Below are 22835 nucleotides of genomic sequence, written 5' to 3'. Positions count from 1 at the left end.
AAAAGCAGAAAATAATGAATATGAAAAAAACAATAGAGAACATTAATGAATACAAAGGTTGAACCTTTAGATGAAACGAATAAAATTGATAAACCTCCATCATGAAAACAAATAAAATAGGGTATTGCTACAGATTCTGCAGCTATTAAAAAAGGGTGACTATTGTGTGTTTGTGTGTTTTTTATGTTTGTTTGTTTGTTTGTTTGTTTGTTTTATTTGTCTATGTGCTTGCATGTCTTTGGTCCCTGTTTGTATGTTTGTTTTCCTTAACAGGGCTAATTCAAGAAACAAATCAAAGTACACCTCATGGAGAGTCCAAAACATCACTATAAGTAGAGAAATAAAATAACCAAAATCACAACAATAGAGAACAAGTAACACTATCCACAAAACACCTCCTGAAGGGCCAGGCCCTGGACAGTGTATAACCCCTCCTTTAATATAGAAGTGCTTACAGGTGCAGAGCACATAACAAGGTTTTTAAACTCATAAAGGACAGAAAACTAGCTAAATGACGAAATGGAAGAATTCTCCTCAAAAAAAAATCCAGGAAGAATTGACAGCTAAAGGATTGATCAAAACAGATATAAGCAATATAACTGAACAAGAATTTAGAATAATAGTCATAAGATTAATCTCTAGGCTTGAAAAAGGCATAGAAAACAGCAGAGTATCTACTGCTGCAGAGATAAAGGAACTAAAAACTAGTCATGATGAATTAAAAAATGATATAAATGAAGTGAAAAATTAAATGGAGGCGGCCACAGCATGGATTGAAGAGGCAGAGGAGAGAATAGGTGAATTAGAAGATAAAATTATGGAAAAAGAGGAAGCTGAGAAAAAGAGATAAAAAAATTCAGAAGTATGAGGGGAGAATTAGAAAACTAAGTGATGCAATCAAACGGAAAAATATCCGTATCATAGGAATTCCAGAAGAGAAAGAGGGAAAGGGGATGAAGGTGTACTTGAACAAATCACAGCTGAGAACTTCCCAATCTGGAAAGGAAACAGGCATTGAAATCCCAGAGGCACAGTGAACTCCCTTAAGACATAACATGAATCAATCTTCTGCACAACATATCATAGTGAAACTGGCAAAATACAAAGATAAAGAGAGAATGCTGAAAGCAACTAGGGATAAATGTGCCTTAACATACAAAGGTAGACACATAAGGGTAGTAGCAGACCTATCTACCAAAACTTGGCCGACAGAAAGGAATGGGAGGGAATCTTCAATGCTATCAACAGGAAAAATATGCAGCCAAGAATCCTTTATCCAGCAAGTCTGTCATTCAGAAAAGAAGGAGAGATAAAGGTTTTCCCAGACAAACAAACAGTGAAGGAATTCATCACCACTGAACCACCCTACAAGAGATCCTAAGGGGGACTCTGTGAGTGAAATGATGCAAGTACCACAAAGTACCAGAGACATAACTACAAGCATGAAACCTACAGATAACACAATGACTCTAAGCCCATATCTTTCAATAATAACACGGAATATAAATGGACTAAATGCTCCAATCAAAAGACATAGGGTATCGAAATGGATAAAGAAAACAAGACCCATCTATTTGCTGTCTACATGAGACTCGTTTTAGACCATAGGACAACTTCAGATTGAAAGTGAGGGGATGGAAAACTATTTATCATGCTACTGTAAATCAAAAGAAAACTCGCGTAGCCATACTTATATCAGACAAACTAGACTTTAAATTAAAGGCTGTAACAAGAGATGAAGAAGGAAAGGCATTGTATAATAATTACAATAATTTATCCATCAGGAAGAGCTAACAATTATAAATGTCTATGCGCCAAATATGGGGGCCCCCAAATATATAAAACAATTAATCACTAACATAAGAAACCTTATTGATAAGAATGTGGTAATTGCAGGAGACTTTAATACCCCCTGACAACAATGGACAGATGATCTATACACAGAATCAGTAAGAAAACAATGGCCCTGAATGATACATTGGATCAGATGGACTTGACAGATATATTTAGAACTCTGCATCCCAAAGCAACAGAATATACTTTCTTCTCGAGTGCACATGGAACATTCCCCAAGATAGATCACATGCTGGGTCACAAAACAGCCCTCAATAAATATAAAAGAATTGAAATAGTACCATGGACACTTTCAGATAACAATGCAATGAAACTTGAAATCAACCACAGGAAAACATCTGGAAAACCTCCAAAAGCATGGATGTTAAAGAACATCCTACTAAAGAAGGAATGGGTCAACCAGGCAATTATAAAAGAAGTTAAAAGATATATGGAAGCAAATGAAAATGAAAAGGCAACAATCCAAACCCTTTGGATTGCATCAAAAGCAGTCCTAAGAGGAAAATGCATTGTAATCCAGGCTTATCTTAAGAAACAAGAAAAATTTGAAAATCTAACATTGCACCTAAAGGAACTAGTAGCAGAACAGCAAAGACACCCCAAGCACAGCAGAAGAAGAGAAATAATAAAGATCAGAGCAGAATAAACAATATAGAATCCACAAAAAAAAACAGTAGAACAAATGAATGAAACCCAGAATTGGTTTTTTGAAAATATACAAAATTGATAAAACTCTAGCCAGGCTTCTCAAAAAGAAAAGAGAGAGGACTCAAATGGATAAAATCATGATTGGAAATGGAATTATTACAATCAATCCCTCAGAAATACAAGCAATTATCAGGGAATTCTATGAAAAACTATATGCCAACAAACTGGAAAACCTGGAAGAAATGGACAAATTCCTAACCACCCACACACTACCAAAACTCAAACAGGAAGAAATAGAAAATTTGAACAGACCCATAACTAGTGAAGACATTGAATCAGTTATAAAAAAAATCTCCCAACAAATAAGAATCCTAGACCAGATGGCTTCCCTGGGGAATTCTACCAGACACTTAAAGGAGAGTTAATACCTATCCCTCTCAAGATGTCCCAAAAGATACAAATGGAAGGAAAACTGAACTCATTCTATGAAGCCAGAATTACTTTCATTCCCAAACCAGAGAGAGGCCCAGCAAAAAAAAAAAACAGAACTACAGACCAATATCCCTGATGAATATGGATGCAAAAATTCTCACCAAGATACTAGCAAATTGAATTCAACACCATATAAAAAGACTTATTCACCATGATCAAGTGGGATTCATTCCTGGGCTGCAGGGCTGGTTGAATATTCGCAAATCAATTGATGTGATACATCACATTAATAAAAGAAAAGAAGAATATGATCTTATCAATCGATACAGAAAAAGCATTTGACAAAATTCAGCATCCTTTCTTAATAAAAACCCTCGAGAAAGTCGGGATAGAAGAAACATACTTAAACATCATAAAAGCCACTTATGAAAAGCCCTCAGCTAATATCATCCTCAACAGGGAAAAACTGAGAGCTTTCCCCCTGAGATCAGGAACACGACAGGGTGTCCACTCTCACCACTGTTGTTTAATATAGTATTGGAAGTCTTAGCATCGGCAATCAGACAACAAAATGAAGTCAAAGCCATCAAAATTGGCAAGATGAAGTCAAACTGTCACTTTTCGCAGACGACATGAAACTCTACATGGAAAACCTGACAGACTCCACCAAAAGTCTGTTAGAACTGACACATGAATTTAGCAAAGTCTCAGGGTACAAAATCAATGTACAGAAATTGGTTGTATTTTTATACACCAATAATGAAGCAACAGAAAGACAAATAAAGAAACTGATCCCATTCACAATTGCACCAAGAACCATAAAATACCTAGGAATAAACCTAACCAAAGATGTAAAAGATCTGTATGCTATAAACTATAGAAAGCTTATGAAGGAAATTGAAGAAGACACAAAGAAATGGAAAGACATTCCCTGCTCATGGATTGGAAGAATAAATATTGTTAAAATGTCGGGGCACCTGGGTGGCTCATTCAGTTGGGCGGTCGACTTCGGCTCAGGTCATGATCTCGCGGTCCGTGAGTTAGAGCCCCGCGTCGGGCTCTGTGCTGACAGCTCAGAGCCTGGAGCCTGTTTCAGATTCTGTGTCTCCCTCTCTCTGACCCTCCCCCATTCATGCTTTGTCTCTCTCTCTCTCAAAAATAAATAAACGTTAAAAAAATTAAAAAAAAATAAACATTGTTAAAATGTCAATAATACCCAAAGCAATCTACATATTCAATGCAATCCCAATCAAAATTGCATCAGCATTCTTCTCAACGCTAGAACAAGCAATCCTAAAATTTGTATGGAACCACAAAAGACCCCAAATAGCCAAAGTAATATTGAAGAAGAAAACCAAAGCGGGAGGCATCACAATCCCAGACTTTAGCCTCTACTACAAAGCTGTAATCATCAAGACGGTATGGTATTGGCACATAAGCAGACACATAGGCCAATGAAGTAAAATTGACCCACAAACATATGGCCAACTAATCTTTGACAAAGCTGGAAAGAATATCCAATGGAAAAAAGACAGTCTCTTTAACAAATGGTGCCGGGTGAATTGGACAGCAACATGCAGCAGAATGAAACTAGACCACTTTCTACACCATTCACACAAATAAACTCAAAATGGATAAAGGACTTGAATGTGAGACAGGAAACCATCAAAACCCTCGAGGAGACAGCAGGGAAAATCCTCTTTGACCTCAGCTGCAGCAATTTCTCACCAACGCCTGTTATTTCTTGTCTTTCTGATTTTAGCTATTCTGACATGTATGAGGTGATTTATCATTGTAGTTTTGATTGGCATTTTCTTGATGGTAACTTATGATGGATATCTTTTCAAGTGTTTGTTGGCCATATAGATTGTCTTCTTTGGAGTATTATCTGCTCATGACATCTGCCCACTTTTAATTGGATTATTTGTGTTTTGGGTGTTGAGTTTGATAAGGTCTTTATATATGTCAGATACTAACCCTTTATCAGATATGCCACTTGTAAAAATGTTTTCACATTCCATAGGCTGCTTTTTAGTTTTCTTGATTATTTCCCGCACTATGCAGAATCATTTTTATTTTGATGAGCTCCCAATAGGTTATTTTTGCTTTTGTTTTCCTTACCTTGGAGACGCATCTAGGAAAAAGTTGCTCCAGCCTATGTCAAATAGACTACTGCCTACATTGTATTCTAGGATTTTTTATGGTTTCAGGTCTCACATGTAGGTCTTCAAACATTTTGAATTTCTTTTTGTGTATTGTGTAAGAAAGTGGTCCAATTTCTTTCTTTTGCATGTTGCCATTCAATTTTCACAACACCATTTGTTGAAGAGATTTTTTCCCACTAGATATTCTTTCCTGATTTTTCAAAGATTAATTGACCACATAGTTGTAGGTTTATTTCTGGTTTGTCTATTCTGTTCCATTGATCTTTATGTCTATTAGTGTGCCAGAACCATACAGGTTTGAGGACTACATCTTTGTAATATAACTTAAAGTCCAGAAATGTGATGCTTTAAGCATTATTTTGTTTACTCAGGGTTGTTTTGGCTATTTGGGGTGTTTTGTGGTTCCATATAAATTTTAAAATTGTTTGTTCTAGTTCAATGAAAAATGCTGTTAGTATTTTGATAAGGATCACATTAAATGTGTACATTGCTTTGGGTAGTGTAGATATTTTGTAAGTTTGTATTCAAATTACAATTAGTTAACATACAGTGTAATATGAGTTTGAGATGCAAATTACAGTGATTCACACTTCCACACAAACCTAGTGCTCATAACAAGGGCACACCTTAATCCTCACCACTTATTTTTTAAACATTTTTTAATGTTTATGTTTGAGAGACAGAGAGTGAGTGGGTGAGGGGCAGAGAGAGAGGGAGACACAGAATCTGAAGCAGACTCCAGGCTCCAAGCTCTCAGCACAGAGCCCAATGCAGGGCTCAAACTCACGAACTGTGAGATCATGACCTAAGCGAAGTCGGACGCTTAACCAACTGAGACACCCAGGTTCCCCCTTCACCACTTATTTAACCAATCTCCCCATTCACTTCCCTCTGGTAACAATCAGTTTGTTCTTTATAGTTAAGAGTCCCTTGCTTGGTTTGCGTCTCTCTTTCCCTTTTTTTCCCTTTTTTTCCCTTTTGTTCATTTGTCTTGTTTCTTAAATTCCACATAGGAGTGAAATCATATACTATTTCTCCTTCTCTGGCTGACTTATTTTATTTAGCATAATACACTCTACCTCCATTCACATCAGTGCAAATGGTAAGATTTTTTTTCTTTTTTATGGCTGAGTTATACACCATATCTTCCTTATGCATTCATCAGTCAATGGACACTTAGCCTGTTTCTATAATTTGGCTATTGTAGATAATGCCACTACAAACATTGTGGAGTATGCTTCCCTTTGAATTAATATTTTTGTATTCTTTCAGTAAATACCTGAAGTGCAATTGCTGGATCATAGGGTAGTTCTATTTTTAACATTTTGAAGAACCTTCATACTGTTTTCCAGAGTGGCTGCACAAGTCTGCATTCCCACCAACAGTGCAAGAGTATTCCCCTTTCTCTCCATCCTTACCAATATCTATTGTTTCTTGTGTTGTTGATGTTAGCCATTCTGACAGGTGTAAGGTTATATTTCATTGCAGTTTTCATTTGTATTTCCCTGATTATTAGTGATGTTGAATACATTTCCATGTCTCTGTTTTGCCATGTATATGTCTTCCTTGGAGAAATGTCTGCTTATGTCTTCTGCCCATTTTTAATTGGATTATTCAGTTTTTAGATGTTTGATTTTATATATTTTGATGTATTTTGTATACTAAGCCTTTATAAGATAGGTCCTTTCCAAATATCTTCCCCCATTCAGTAGGTTACCTTTTACTTTTGTTGATAGTGTTCTTCACTGTGCAGAAGGTTTTTAACTTTGATGTGGTCCTAATAGTTTATTTTAGCTTTTCATTTCCTTGCCTCAGGAGACATATCAAGATGTTATGGCTTATGTCAGAGAAATTATTGCCTACACATTCTTCTAGGATTTTTATGGTTTCAAGTCTTGAGCATAGGTCTTTCATCCATGTTGAATTTATTCTTGTGTGTGGTGAAAGAAAGTGGAAAGATTTTATTCATTTGTATGTTGTGCTCCAATTCTCCTAACACCATTTGTTGAAGAGACTGTTTTCCCAATTGCATATTCTTTCCTACTTTGTCAAAGATTGATTATATAATAGTGATTTTATTTCTGTATTTTCTATTCTGTTCCATTGATCTATGTGTCTATTTTTGTACCAGTACCATGATGTTTTGATTATGACAGCTTTGTGACATAACTTGAAGTCTGAACTTGTGATACATCTATTTTTTTTTAAGATTGCTTTAGCTCTTCAGGGTCTTTTCTGGTTCTACACAAATTTTAGGATTGTTTATTCCATTTCTGTGGAAAATGCCCTTAGTGTTTCGATAAGGATTGCATTAAATCTGTATATTACTTTGGAGAGTTTAGGCGTTTTAACAATATTTGTTCTTCCATTCCATGAACATGTCATTTCATTTGTTTGCATCATCCTCAATTTATTTCATCAGTGTTTTATAATTTTTAGAGTACAGGTCTTTTACCTCTTTGCTAAGTTTATTCCTAGTTACTTTATTATTTTTGGTGCAATTGCAAGTGAGATCTTTATTTGATTTTTCCTTCTGGTGCTTTCTTATTAGTATTAGAAAAGCAACATATTTCTGTACATTGATTTTTGTATCCTACAAATTTACCGAATTAATTCAGCAGTTCTGGTAGCTTTTTATTGGAGTGTTTAAGGTTTTTTATATATAGTATCAGGTCATCTTCAATTACTGAAAGTTTTGATTTTTTAAACAATTTACATGCCATTTATTTCTTTTTCTTGTGTTATTGCTGTGGCGTGGACTTTCAGTACTATCTTGAATGAAAGTGGCGAAAATGGAAGAGAATCTAAGATGGCATGCTTACTTCCTTGAACAGAGCTAAATAACTATTGAATAATTCTGAATACCCAAGAATTTTTTTCCTGAGAACTGATGGAACAAATTTCAAAACTAGAGAGAGAGAAGAGGTCACATTGAAGAAGGTAGTAAGTGCAGAGATGTGGTTTGGGGGAGAAATGGATCAGGGGTGCTGCAGAAGGAAAGGAGCCCTCTTCATATAAAAAGGTGAGAGACTGTGGAGTGCACAGGGGTATGCACAAGACTACTTCCCCCAAAGCCATTGGCTTGGAAAGTGAGAAGGGATGATTTTTCTGTTTTTACAACCAGTGCGGCTCAAAGACTGGAGTTTTAGAGGTCCATGGGCTTGGATGGGATAGAGTTCTGAGAGTGCTGCCCTAGTCCTGGAGAGAAGGCAGGCAAGCAACCCCAGAGAAGAATGTGCAATCTGAGGATCTCCTAAGTCACACAGGGAGAGACTGCTTGTACTTCTTCTTGGAACACATCTGTGAGAGGAGGTATTACCTTTCCAAGTACAAAAGAGCTGGAAGGTGCAATTTCCCTCCCCACCCTTCAGCATAGGCACAGAAATACCTGCTGTGGGTGGCTGACCAGGACACTAGCTCTTTATCTTGCTTTTCTCCAAATCCCATGCCCCAGTGCTCTGGTGTGACTACGTTTCTGGGTCAAGCCTGCATCCACCCAAATGTGGAAAATCCCTTTTCCAGAAGATCAGCATGGTCCCTGCCTGAAAGGGTCCAAAGAGACCCTGAAAGTTTGGAGTTTTAAAGTAAGCAGGCTTGGCTGTGGTAAAGCTAAAAGTGCACCGCACTGCTCCAGGCGCCCAAGCAACCCAGAGACAGACAGTGTGAAAACAGCAATATGAAAAATGCCTAGGATGCATGAAAGGCCATTATTCACTCTTCTGAAAGTGCTTCTTTGAGAGCAATGAGCATGGACTCCCCACTCTGGGAGAAAAGGAACAGGCTGGCACCATTTTCCTCCCCCATGATGCAGCATTAACCAATTTCAATAAACAGCAGAGTGCCAACACAAGCTACCTAATCTGTGTGCACCAAGTCCTGCCCCCCAGAACTCTGCTGCTACTGATTTTCTCCAGCAAGTGTGCCTAAAGACCAGCACAGCTGACCCCTTCCATAGAAGACCAGCACAAACACCCACACACACTATATCTACTGATCATAGAGTTCTACAAAGTTTCGGTTCTAATGGAGATAGCATCAGGTCAATTTTAACAAGCACACCAAAGCACACCTGGCTAAAACTCGACACACTCTGTTCAAGGTCCAAACGTTGCCCACTGCAGGCAGGAAAGGCCACTTCAAATGACTGAAATAAGGGATAGAGGAACCAAAATATAGCAGCACAGTGCATGCAGCCCACACCAGAGACTCTTCCTGAAGCACCAGGCCCTGGGCAATATATGACTTTTTTTTCATAAAGCCACTACTCTCAGGAGCAGAAAACATAATAGGATTTTCTAACACAAAAAAGAAAATAGACCTAGACAAATGCTAAGATGGAATAATCCATCTAAAAAGAAAGAACAAGAAAACGTCAAGGCCAGAGATCTAATTGAAACAAATAAAAGTAAGATGCATGATGCACAATTTAAGGCAAGAATCATAAGGATACTCTCTAGGCTTGAGTAAAGCATGGAAGACATCAGAGAGACCCTTACCTCACAGACAAAAGAGCTTGAAAACAATCAGAAATAAAAATGCAATAACTGACATTCAAAACCAACTGAACAAAATAACCACACGATGGAAGAAGCAGAGGAATGAATAAGTGACATAGAAGATAGAATTATGGAAAATAATGAAGCTGATCAAAAGAGAGAAAGAAGAATGATGGATGAGAGGAGATTTAGGAAACTCAGTGACTCCATGAAACACAATATTTGTATTATAGGACTCCCAGAAGATGAGAGAAAAAAGGACAGGTTTAATTGAGGGAAAAATTAAATTAAATTAAATTAAATTGAGGGAAAAAGCATAGGTTTAATTGAGGGAAATAATAGCTGAAAACTTCCCTAATCTGGGGAAAGATACAGACATCCAAATAAAAGAGGCAAAGAGAAATCCCATCAAAATCAATGAAAAAGGCAAACACCAAGACACATTGTAGTTAAATTTTCAAAATATAGTGATAAAGAAAAATCCTAAAAGCAGCAAGACAAAAGTGACTAACTTACAAGGGAAGACACATCAGTCTAACATCATATCTCTCCACAGAAACATGGCAAGCCATAAGAGGGTGGCATGATATATTCAATATGCTGAATGGGAAAAATATGCCACCATGAATACTCTATTGAGCAAGGCTATCATTCAGAATAGGAAACATAATAAGTCATACAGAGAAGGACAGATTCCGTATGTTTTCACTCCTATATGGATCCCGAGAAACTTAACAGAACAGAAGACCATGGGTGAGGGGAAGAAAAAAAAATGGTTAGAGAGGGAGGGAACCAAAGCATAAGAGACTCCTAAAAACTGAGAACAAACTGAGGGTTGATGGGGGGGGAGGGGGGGGTGGGTGGGTGATGGGTATTGAGGAGGGCACCTGTTGGGATGAGCACTGGGTGTTGTATGGAAACCAATTTGACAATAAATTTCATAATGAAAATAAATAAATAGATAGATAGATAGATAATCTATTGAAAAAAAAAAAGAATAGGATACATAAAGAATTTACCAGACAAACAAAAACTAAAGGAATTCATGACCACTAAACTAGCCCTGCAAAAAATGTTAAAGGGGACTCTTTGAGTGGAAATAAAAGACCAAAAGTGACAAAGACTAGAAAGGAATAGAGAAATTCTCCAGAAAAACATGACAAAACAAGTACCAAAATGGCACTAAATTCATATCTATCAATAATTACTCTGAATGTAAATATACTAAACACTGCACTTAAAAGACATGAAGAATTAGAATGGATTTAAAAATGAGACCCATGTACATGCTGCCTACAAGATATTCATTTTAGACCTAATGACACCTGCATATTGAAGTGAGGGGATCGAGAAATATTTATTATTAAAATTAATATCAAAAGAAAGCGAGAGTAACAATATTTATCTCAGACGAATTAGAGTTTAAACCAAAGACTGAAGCAAAAGAGGGGTACTATATGATAATAAGGGAGACTATCCAACAAGATTTAACAATTGTAAATATGCCCACAACATGAGACCATCCAAATATATAAAACAATTAATACCAAACATAAAGGAACTTATTGATAATACAATAATAGGAAACTTCAACACCCCACTTACAGCAAGAGACAGATCATCTAAGCAGAAAATCAACAAGGAAACAATGGCTGTGAATGACACATTGGATAAGATTAACTTGACATATATTCATAACAATCTATTCTAAAGCAGCAAAATGCACATTCTTTTCATGTGGACATGGGACATTCTCCAAAATGGAACACATATTAGGTCACAAATCAGGTCTCAAGAAGTATAAAAAAATTAAGATTACACCATGGATCTTTTTGTACAACATTATGAACCTTGAAGTCAACCACAATAATAAATTTGGAAAGACCACAAACACATGGAAGTTAAAGGATATCCTACTAAAGAATGAATGGGTCAACGAGGAAATTAAAGAAGAAATTTGAAAAGTACATGGAAACATCTGAAAATGAAGACATGACAGTACAAAACCTTTGGGATGCAGGAAAGCGGTCTCAAGAGGGAAGTATATAGCAATACAGGCCTACATCAAGAAACAAGAAAAATTTCAAATTAAAAAACCTAAACTTACATCTAAAGGAGCAACAACAACAACAACAAACAAAGCCTAAAGCCAGCAGAAGAAGGGAAAAACTAAAGATTATAACAGAAGTAAATACTATAGAAATAAAAAGTACAATAGAGCAGAAGAATGAAACCAGGAGGTGATTCTTTGAAAAAAATTAATAAAATTGGTAAATATCTAGCCAGATTTATTCAAAATTAAAAAGATAAGATGGGGTGCTTTGGCGGCTCAGTCGGTTAGGGATATGACATCAGCTCAGGTCATGATCTCATGGTTTGTGTGCTCGAGCCCCACATCAGGCTCTGCACTGACAGCTCAGAGCCTGGAGTCTGTTTCAGGTGCTGTGTCTTCTTCTCTATGCATCCCCCCCTCCCCGCTCATGTCTTGTCTCTCTCTGTCTCTGAAAAACAAATAAATGTTAAAAAAGTTTTTTCTAAATGAAAAGAGCTAAAGCAAAAAAAAAAATCACAACAGAAAGAAACGAAATAATAAACACCACAGTTATTCAAACAATTATAATAGAATATTATGAAAAATTATATGCCAACAAATTGGGCAGTCTGGGAAAAATGTATAAATTCTAAGAAACATATAAACTACCAAAACTGGATCTAGAAGAAATAGAAAACTTGAACATACCGATACCAAGAAAAGAAATTGAATCAGTAATCAAAAATATCCCAACAAACAAAAGGCCAAGACCAGATGGTTTAATAGGGCAATTCTACCAAGCATTTAAAGAAGAGTTAATACCTATTCTTTTCATTCTATTCTAAAAAATAGAAGTGAAAGAAAAACTTCCAAACTCATTCTATGAGCCCAGCATTACCCTGATTCCAAAACCAGACAAAGACCCTACTAAAAAAGACAACTACAGGCCAATATCCCTGATAAACATTGATGTAAAATTCTCAACATAATACTAGCCAATCAAATTCAACAATACCTTAAAAGAATCATTCACTACAGTCAAGTGGGATTTATGCCTGGGCTGCAAGGATAGTTTCATATTCACAAATCAATCAATGTAATTCACCACATTAATAAAAGAAAGAATATGAACCATATGACCTCTCAATAGATGCAGAAAAAGCATTTGACAAAATACAACATCCATCCATAATAACAACCCTTAACAAAATAGGGCTAGAGGGAATGTAAACTCAACATCATAAAGGCCATATCTGAAAAAGCCACAGCGAATATCATAATCAATGGGGAAATACTAAGAGCTTTTCCTCTGTGGTCAAGAGAAGACCGAGATGTCCATTCTCACCATTATTATTGAACATAGTACTCGAACTCCTAACCTTAGCAATCAGACAACACACAAAAAAGGCATCCAAATTGGCAAGGAAGAAATAAAACTTTCACTATTTGCAGATGACATGAAATTCTATATAGAAAACCCAAAAGATTCCACAAGAAAATTGCTAGAACTGATGCATGACTTCAACAAAGTCACAAGATACAAAATTAATGTGCAAGAATCTGTTGCACTTCTATACACCAATAATGAAAAAGCAGAAAGAGAAATCAAGGAATCAATCCCATTTACACTTGCAACAAAAACTATTAGATGCATAGGCATAAACCTAACCAAAGAGGTAAAAGATATGTACTCTGAAAACTATAAAACACTGACAAAAAAATTGAAGATGCAAAGAAATGAAAACACAATCCATGCTCATGGATTGGAAAACCAATATTTTTTTTCAATATATGAAATTTATTGTCAAATTGGTTTCCATACAACACCTGGTGCTCATCCCAAAAGGTGTCCTCCTCCATACCCATCACCCACCCTCCAGAACCAATATTTTAAAAATGTTTATACTACCCAAAGCAATCTACACATTTAATACAATCCCTATAAAAATAACATCAACATTTTTCTCAGACCTAAAAAAGCAATCCTGGGGCCCATGGGTGGTTCAGTCGGTTAAGCATCTGACTCTGGCTCAGGTCGTGATCTCATGGTTCATGAGTTCAAGTCCCACATCGGGCTCTGTACTGACATCTCAGAGCCTGGGCCCTGCTTATGCTTCTGTGTATCCCCCTATCTCTTCCCCTACCTCGCTCACATTCTGTTTCTCTATCTCTCTCTCAAAAATATATAAACATTAAAAAAGAGGAAAGGAAAGGAAAGGAAAGGAAAGGAAAGGGAAGGGAAGGGAAGGAAGAGAAGAAGAGAAGAGAAGAGAAGAGAAGAGAAGAGAAGAGAAGAGGAGAGAAGAGAAGAGAAAGAAGAGAAGAGAGGAGAGGAGAGAAGAGAAGAAAAAGCAATCCTACAATTTATATGGAACAACAAAAGACCCAGAATAGCCAAAGCAATCTTGAAAAAGAAAAGAAAAGCTGGGGGCATCATAATTTCGGACTTCAAGTTATATTACAAAGCTGTAGTCATCAAGACAATATGGTACTGGCACAAAAATAGACACATAAATCAATGGAACAGAATAGAAAACCCAGAAATGAACCCAAAACCATATGGTAAACTTATCTTTGACATAGCAGGAAAGAATATCCAATGGGTAAAAAGACAGTCTGTTCAACAAATGGTGTTGGTAAAGCTAGACAGCTACATGCAAAAGAGTGAAACTGGACCACTTTCTTACACCATATACAAACATGAATTCAAAACTGATGAAAGACCAAAATGTGAGACAGGAAACTATCAAAATCCTAGAGAAGAACACGGGCACCAACCTCTTTGACCTCAGCCAGTACAACTTCTTCCTAGAGACACATCACTGGATGCAAGGGAAAAAAAAGCAAAAGTGAATTATTGGGACTTTAGCAAGATAAGCTTCTGCACAGTAAAGGAAACAATAAACAAAACTAAAAGGCAACTGACAGAATGGGAGAAGATATTTGCAAATGGGATGTTTGATAATGGGTTAGCATCCAAAGTCTACAAAGAACTTCGCAAACTCAACACCCAAAAAACAAATAATCCTGCTAAAAAATGGGAGAAAAGATGAATAAGCATTTTTCCAAAGAAGACATACAGATGACTAACACACATGAAAAGGTGCTCAACATCACTCACCACCAGAGAAATACAAATAAAGCAACAATGAGATACCACCTCACACTTGTAAAAATGGCTAAAACTAACAACACGGGAAACAACAGATGTAGGTGAGGATGCAGACTAAGGGAAACCCTCTTACACTGTTGGTGTCAATACAAACTGGTGCAGCCACACTGGAAAACAGTATGGAGGTTCCTTAAAAAGATAAAAATAGAACTACCCTACAATCCAGCAATTGCACTACTAGGTATTTATCCAAATGATACAAAAATACTAATTCAAAGGGGCACACGCACCCCGATATTTATAGCAGCATTGTCTATAGCAAAATTATCAAAAGAACCCAAATGTCCATTTACTGATGAATGGATAAAGGTGTGACATATGCGCACACACACACACACACACACATACACACACACACACACGCACAAATGCACACAAACAGTGGAATATTATACAGCCATGAAACGAATGAAATCTTGCCATTTGCTGGGGCGCCTGGGTGGCTCAGTTGGTTAAGCGTCTGACTTCAGCTCAGGTCACGATCTCGCGGTCCGTGAGTCCGAGCCCCGAGTCGGGCTCTGGGCTGATAGCTCAGAGCCTGGAGCCTGCTTCTGATTCTGTGTCTCCCTCTCTCTCTGTCCCTCCCCCATTCATACTCTGTCTCTGTCTCAAAAATAAATAAACGTAAAAAAAATTAAAAAAAAAAGAAATCTTGCCATTTGCAATGACATGGATGGAGCTAGAACGTATTATTCTAAGCTAAGTACCTCAGTCAGAGAACGATAAATACCACATTATTTCACTCATATATGGAATCTAAGAAACAAAATAGATTAAAAAAGAAGGGAGAAGAGAGGCATACCAGAAAACAGACTCTTAACTATAGAGAGCAAAGTGAGGGTTGATGGAGGGTTGATGGGTGGGTAATGGGTTAAATTGGTGATGGGTATTAAGGAGGGAACTTATTGAGATAAGCACTATGTGTTGTATGTATGCATTGTATGTAAGTGATGAATCCCTAAATTCTACACCTAAAAATAAAAATAATAATAATAATAATTCTGACTTATTAATGTGTCTTATTTTCTCTTTTATGCTTAGATAAATCTTTTAGAATGTAATATCCTAGCAATTTCATTTATCTTAAACTAAAATAAATTTAAATTTAATAGTTTTATTTAAACTATAATCTCATTTATCGCTTCTCGGCCTTTTGGCTAAGATCAAGTGTAGACTATAATCTCATTGAAAACTAATTCCACCCTAAAATTTGTGAATGTAGACATCCTAGTATTATTTCTGACCTTAGTGGAAAAGCTTTTAGTTTTTCCCTTTGAGGGTGATGTTACCTGTGGGGTTTTCATATATGGCCTTTATTATGTGGAGGTGGTTCCCTGTGGCCATTCTTTGTTGTGGGCTTTTATCATGAATTGATGTTGTACTCTTTCAAATGCCTTTTCTGCATCTACTGAAATGACCACGTTTATCCTTTATTTTCTTCATATGATCTATCACATAGATTAATTTACAAATATTAAAACACCCTTCAATCCCAGGAATAAATACCACTAATCATGGTGAATGATTTTTTAAGTATATTGTTTGGTTCCACCTGCTAATATTTCTTGAGGATTTTTGCATCTTTCTGCATCATACATATTGGCCTGTAGTTCTCTATTTTGGGGGCTGGTGTCTATCTGCTTTTGTATCAGGGTACTGCAGGCCTCATAGAATGAACTTGGAAGTTTTCCTTCCTCTTCTACTTTTTGGAATAGTTTGAAAAGAGTAGGTATTAACTCTTCTTTAAATATTTGGTATAAATCACCTGTGAAGCCATCTGGTCCTGGGCTTTTGTTTTGGGGGGGATTTTTTTCATTACTGATTCAATATCATTGCTGGTAGTCAGTCTGTTCAAATTTTCTATTTCTTCCTGATTTAGTTTTGGCAGGTAATATGTTTCTAGGAATTTATCCATTTCTTGTAGGTTGTCCAAATTTTGGCATATAATTTTTTTTAATATTCTCTTACAATCATTTGTATTTCTGTGGTGTGGGTTGTTATTTCTCCTCTTTCATTTTTGAATTTGTTTATATAAATCATCTCTCTCTCGCTCTCTCTCCATGCCTCTGGCTTGACGTCTATCAATTTTTTTTATCTTTTCAGGGAAACAGTCCCTGGTTTCATTGATATGTTCTACTGGGGTTTTTGTTTGTTTGTTTTGTTTATTTTAATTTTCTATATAATTTATTTGTGATCTATCTTTATTATATTATTTTCTTCTTTCTACTGGCTTTAGGTTTTGTTTTTTTCTTTTTCTAACTCAGGTGTAAGGTTAGATTTATTATTTGAGATTTTTCTTGCTTATTGAGGTAGGTCTGTATTGCTATAAACTAACATCTTAGGACAACTTTTTCTGCATTCTAAAGATTTTGGGCCCTTGTGTTTTCATTTTTATTTGTCTCCATGCATTTTTTGAGAGAGAAAAAGTGAGAGCATGAGCAGGGGAGGGCAGAGGGAAAGGGAGAGAGAGAATCTTAAGCAGCCTCCATGTCCAGCATGGAGCCCAACTTGGGGCTTGATCTCACAACCCTGAGATCATGACCTGAACTGAAATCAAGAGTTAGACGCTTAACTGACTGAGTCACCCAGGCGACCATCCATGTATTTTTTAATATTTTATTTTTAAATGATCTCTATGCCCAACATGAGGCTCAAACCCACAGCCCTGAGATTCAGAGTCACATGCTCTACAGAGTAAGCCAGACAGGTCTCCATGTATTTTTTTTTCTCTCTGATTTCTTGGTTGACCCATTTATTGTTTAGTAGCATGTTATTTAACCTCCATGTATTTGTGGTCTTTCCATATTTTTTCCTTGGTTGATTTCTAATTTCATAGCATTGTGGTCAAAAAAGATGCATGATATGACTTCAATCTTTTTGAAATTTTTGAGATTTCTTTTGTGGCCTAATATGTGATCTGTTCTAGAGAATGTTCCATATACATTTAAAAAGGATATATATTTTGCTCTTTCAGGATGGAATGTTCTGAATATATGTATTAAATCCATCTAGTCTAATCCAAAGCCAGCGTTTCTACATTAATTTTCTGTTTAGATGATTTGTCCGTTGATGTAAGTGGGTGCTAATATCCCCCACTATTATTGTATTACTATAGGTTTGTTCCTTTGTTTGTTGTTAGCTGTTTATGTATTGGGGTTCTTCTGTGTTGGGGGTATAAATATTTTTAATTATTATATCTTCATGTTGGGTTGTTCATTTTATGATTATATGTGTCCTTTGTCTCTTGTTACGGTCTTTGTTTAAAGTCTATTTTGTCTTATCTAAGTATTGCTGCCCTGGCTTTCTTTAAACATCCACTTGCTTGATAAATATTTTACAGTCTATTTTGCCTGATATAATTATTGCTATCCTGGGTTTTTTAAACATCCACTTGCATGATAAATGCTTCTCTATCCCTTCACTTTTAATCTGCCTGTGACTTTAGGTCTGAAATGAGTCTGTTATAGAGAGTATATAGATGAGTCTTACTTTTTAAATCCTTTTTGTTGGCCTAAGTCTTTTGATTAGAGCGTTTAGTGTATTTAAATTGAAAGTAATTATTGATAGATATGTTTATTGCCATTTTGTTACTTGTTTATGGTTGTTTTGGTAGTTCTTCTCTGTTCCTTTCTTCCCTTGCTCTCTTCTCTCATCATTAGTTGGCTTTCTTCAGTGATAAAATTACATTCCTTTGTCTTTATTTTTTGCATATCTATTATAGGTATTTGATTTCACATTACCATTAATTTTGCATATAATTATCTAAGGCATATAGCAGTGAATATTAAGTTGATGGTCGCTTAAGTTTGTTTTTTTAATATAAAATTTATTGTCAAATTGGTTTCCATACAACACCCAGTGCTCATCCCAACAGGTGCCCTTCTCAATACCCATCACCCACCCTCCCTCCCTCCCACCCCCTATCAACCCTCAGTTTGTTCTCAGTTTTTAACAGTCTCTTATGTTTTGGCTCCCTCCCTCTCTAACCTTTTTTTTTTCCTTCCTCTCCCCCATGGTCTTATGATGGTCACTTAAGTTTTAACCCATTATCTACTCTTCCCCACACGTTTTAGGTTGTTGATGTCATGCTTTATATTATTTTATTTTGTGACTCCATTGACTGATTTTTACAGATATAATTATTTTTCTCTTTTTGTGCTTCCTACTATTCTTACTCTTACATTTGGCCTTTCCACTCATAGAGTCCTTTTTAACATTTCTTGTAGGAGTTGTTTAGTGGTCATGAATTCCTTTAACTTTTGTTTGTCTAAGAAACTCTTTATCTCTCCTTCTATTTTGAAGCATAGCCTTGCTGGATAGAGTATTTTTGGCTGCAGATTTTTTTTTCCTTTTTCACTTTGAATATATCATGCCACTCCCTTGTGCAAGATTTCTGCTGAAAAATGTGCTGATAGTCTTATTGTGTGTCCCTTGTATGTGTTTTCGTTTCTCTTGCTGCTTTTAAAATTTTGTCTCTATCACTACTTTTTTTTTTTCATTTGTATTACTGTGTGTTTTGGTATGGACCTACTTTGGTTGATTTGGAGTGGGGGTTATATTTGCTTCCTGGATCTAGATTTCTTTACCTTTCACATATTCAGTAAGTTTTCAGCTGTTATTTCTTCAAATAAATTTTATAACCCCCTTTCTCTCTCTCTCTCGTTCTTCTAGAATCCCTATAGTGTGAATTATACTATACTCAGTGGTGTTGCTAAATTCCCTAAGCCTATTCTTATTTTGCATTATTTTTTTCTCACATGTGTTCAGCTTGTTTATTTGCCATTACTCTGTTTTGCAGGTCACTGATTCGTTTTTCTGCTTCCTGTAGCCTAGTATATATTCCATCTAGTGTACTTTCCATTTCATTTATTCTGTTCTTCATCTCTGGTTCTTTTTCATCTCTTTGTCAAGGGTCTCACTGATGTCCTGCACTCCTTTTTCAAGTCCAGTGAATATCTTTATGATCATTAATTTAAATTCTCTATCAGGAGTATTTCTTACCACCATTTTGCTTAGGTCTCTTGCTGTGATTTTGTCCTGTTCTTTCATCTGGGACATATTCCTGTTTACTCATTTTGTTTATTTAACTCTCTTCTTCTCTTTCTTATGTTAGGAAAGTCAGCTACATATCCTGTTCTTGAAAGTAGTGGCCCCTCTCCACCAGAACCTCGTGCTCAAGAATGTCTACTAAGTATGTTGTGTGTGCCCTTCTGTTGTGGCTGAGCCACATTTTGCTTTAGTCCAGGCATTTTCAATGACTCTTTTTGACTCTTGTGAGCACTGTTTGGTCGCTGTGGTGGTAGTGGGCCATTCTGGGGCTTCATTTGGTTGATTTGAATCAGACCAGACATTTATCAGTGATGCAGTAGCACCAAACTGCAAGGTATTTTCCATCTGTTGTCACCTGAACTTTTCTTTTTGGTGGGCAGGCCCTGCAGTCAGACCATGTGTCTACCCCCAGCCCACTGCTGGGGCCACATTCTTACTGCTGTATGTGGTTATCTTTCTCTCTCCCTGGGGTAAAAGTCACTTTGGAGTTGTGCTGGACCCTCTCAGGACTAGTTTCACACAGCCAGGCTTGTGGCACTGCTTTAGATGTGCTCTGGCCACAAGAGTATTGGAGGAGGCAGAACTGCAATGTTCCCAGGGTTCAGAGTTGCAGTATTAGCAAAAATAAGGTTCCAGTCCTCTGTGAGTGGAAACCTGCCATGGCTGGAACCAGGGCTGGTCAAGTGGAGGGGATGGATCCACAAAGTTCATGAAGCCAGGAGATGTGGTGTTAACAGTTTGCTCCAGCCTTCTGGGTCTAGGGACCTGCAGTTCTAGTACTGAGTCAGGTCTGCCTGGGGGTGGGGATGGATTCACTGAAGGGGTGCAGGATGCATGGTGTTAACAAGATATATAGTGAGTGTGGACACCATGCTCGTTCCCATATGTGGCCAAGTTTTTATGCTGGAGGTTGGGTGAGGGAAATGGCACGTGCCAGCTCCTTTGTTCCTGGAGGAGTCTCCCAAAGATCTCTGTCCCTGCAGGACATGATTTGAGATTAGTAAACAACTCTTCCTCCTGTATCCCTTAGGTATTTTTCAAATTGCTGCTTCTCTGTTGTATCTCTTGGGGCTCTTTGCTGTGTTATCTCTTGAAGTGTGAAGACTCAGTTTCTTCTTGCGTTCCCAGCTTTCCCAGAACAAAACCAGCTGATTTTCAAAATTTCAGGCTTTCAGACTGGCTGGTTGTAAGAACTCACAAAATTCAGCTCTTCTGGTTTTCAAAGACAAATGTTATGGGGATTCTTTTGCCCCATGTGGGCTCCCCAGTATGATAGTCTATTTATCTCCCATCTCTGCCCCTTTTAGGTCACTCCCTCACACAGACAATCCAGTGAGTCAACCCTTCCTACCTTCATCAATGTGGCCTCTTTTCTATGTTAGGTTGTGGAGTTTGTTCTGCCAGTCTTCAGGTCATTTTCTGGGTTATTTATACAGATGTGAGTGTTACCCTGCTGCGTCCATGGGACAAAGTCAACTTAGGGTCCTCCTATCCTGCCTTCTTCCCGTTAGTCCTTCCCAACATATAATTGTAATTTTACAAATTTTAGCAAGTTTCCCCACCAACATATGCTGTGTGACTGGTGGAGGGTGGCCCCACTTTCTGAGCTACATTCATTCAGGGAAAAGCAGCTTTCTTCACCAGGTCCTGTTATGGTGCACAATTGGGTACACTGAGCAACATTGGGGTGGAGGGTCCAGCTATCTAAGGCCAACCTAAGCTGTGTAGTAGCACTGCCATATAATTCCTCCTGGGTGGTATTTTGACTTAGAAGCGTTCAGGCATAATCCAACAAATGGTGTCTTTGCCCCATTGGTTCCCCAGTGAAGCACATACAACATTACATTTTTTTTTTGCATTATTTTTTTTTTTACAAAACTTTGTTTGGAGTGATGACTTTCAATAGATCACAGCAAGGGAGATGCCCTGGAGATGACTTAGAATAAGGCTGCATACAAATGTTTTAACACCAGGAAAGAAAATAATGAAAAGAAACCCATATATAGAGAAAAGAGATATTATATTTAATGTTACAGAAAAAAATCAATAATAATTTCTAAATAAAAATAGTGGTTTGAGGATGTCCATTGATAGACAAATGGATAAGGAAGATATGGTATATATACACAACGGAATGTTATGTAGCCACTAAAAAGATGAGATTATGCCACATATGGGAACGAGCATGGTGTCCACACTCACTATGCAACAACATGGTTGTACCTAGAGGGTGTTATGCTAAGTGAAATAAGTCAGACAAAGAGAAATACCATATGACTTCATTCACATGTGAAATCTAAAAAACAAAACAAATGAATAAACAAACAAAAAAATGGAATCGGACATGTAAATGCAGAGGACAAAACTTATGGTTGCCAGAGAATAGAAGGTTGTAGAATGGGCAAAATGAATGAAGCAGCGTGAGAGATACAGGTTTCCAGTTATGTAATGAGTAAGTCATGGGAATAAAAGGCATACCATAGGGAATATAGTCCATGATATCATAATAGCATTGTATGGTGACTCACAGTAGCTATACATGTGGTGAGCATGGCATAATGAGTAGAGAAATTGAATCACTATGCAGTACACCTGAAACAAATGTAACATTTTATGTCAACTATACTCAAATAAAAAAAATGTTTTAAAGACATAAATAGCTGAAAAAAGAGTTTGAAAACAATATTTTTAATTTGAATCCATTTTGATTAATACATCTATGTATATATGTAAAGAAAAGAGTATAAAAGGCTATACATATCAATATTAAGAGTGGGTTAATTCAGAAAGGTGAGATTATGGATGATTTCCTTAATTGATTTCTTTAATTTTTGTTTCATGATATTTGTAATTTCATATAACTAAAACAAAATAAAGTTACTTCAGGAAAAAAGAACAATTTGAAGTTATTTATGCTGAAATGTTAGAAATATCTCAGATCCACTTTCCTTCAAAACTTTGGAACTCAGCATAAGAAGAGAAGGACT

Source organism: Prionailurus bengalensis, chromosome X (genome assembly GCF_016509475.1).
Source record: "Prionailurus bengalensis isolate Pbe53 chromosome X, Fcat_Pben_1.1_paternal_pri, whole genome shotgun sequence".
NCBI classification, from domain to species: Eukaryota; Metazoa; Chordata; class Mammalia; order Carnivora; family Felidae; genus Prionailurus; species Prionailurus bengalensis.
This window is presented reverse-complemented; position numbering follows the sequence as displayed.